Raw genomic sequence first — 1,143 nt, 5'->3', positions numbered from 1 at the left:
GTGGCGCAGAGCGGGCTGGCTTTGAGAGGCCCCCGGTTGGGAGGCTTTTTCTCTGGCTTTCCCTGTGCGCATCAGGAGAGACCTTGGGTTTGCAGCGCAGCTCGCCCTGCTCCCCCGGGGCGCGTCCCCGCCCCAGGGACGAGAAGCGGCCACCTTGTGGCAGCCACGGGAATGATAAGCAGCCTGGCTCACGCTGCATCTTCCAGGGCTGACTTCGGATAAGGCACCTTCAAGTAGAGCTTTCCCCACTCAGAAAGGGCGGGGGCGGGGAGGGGTGGATGTGAAATTTGGGAAGGGGTTCGGGGTGCGTGCCTGAATGTAAGGTAGACAAAATGTTTCTTTCGACTGTGTTGCTTCTGTTTAAAGTAAGTCTAGTTTCTGTCCCCGCTTCTCTCCCCCGTCTCTGGCCTGCCCCGCCGCCTGCATTGCTTCCCTCTGGCTAGGTCCACGGCGACGGTACGTACTAACCCGCACTGCCACGCTTGCTCCTGCCGCCGCCGCACGCACGCACGCTCTAACCCCAGGACGGGACGGAGGAATAACCCGGCCGCGGTGCCCTTGGACGCGGGAGGGACTGGGTAGTAGGCACGCCGTCTTCAGACTTCCGGATGCAGCCCTGTCTTGCATTTGGCGCCTCCCCGGTTGCCCCTTTCAGGACCTTGAAATTGCCCTTGGCAGTGACTGGAGGCTCGACCTTAGAAGGGCCCTGGAGAGCACCCAGCCTTGTAGCACGCGTCTTGGAAAGCCTGTGGCTCGTCGTGGTTTCCCCACGCTTCTCATCTCTCCTGCGAGGGACCCCCAGTGCACCCCAGGCGGCCCCGGGCAGGTGCCACCATGCCCCCTGGCCTGTGCCCCTTTGGGCCCTTTGGTCCCCTGCTGTTGGTCTGAAAGCCCAGCCACAGGACAAGCAAGAACTACTGGACTGAGTCCAGGAAGGAGAACAAAGGCTGGGACTCCCTGAGAGCCCCCCTCCGGTGGGGGGCCAGAGCCGGCCCCAAGGCTGACGCCCCGTGGGCAGCCACTTGGCTTGGTAGGGCTGACTTATTCGCATGACATGGGGCCACTTTTAATCCTGTGGCCGAGGGCTCGCCTCCCAGGCCCGGCTCCCTGGAGCTGGCCTCGTGGCCCCATCCGGCCCGGCTC

Source organism: Echinops telfairi, unplaced genomic scaffold (assembly GCF_000313985.2).
Source record: "Echinops telfairi isolate 266 unplaced genomic scaffold, ASM31398v2 ScPeMD7_5868;HRSCAF=6743_1, whole genome shotgun sequence".
Classification (NCBI taxonomy): Eukaryota; Metazoa; Chordata; class Mammalia; order Afrosoricida; family Tenrecidae; genus Echinops; species Echinops telfairi.
This window is presented reverse-complemented; position numbering follows the sequence as displayed.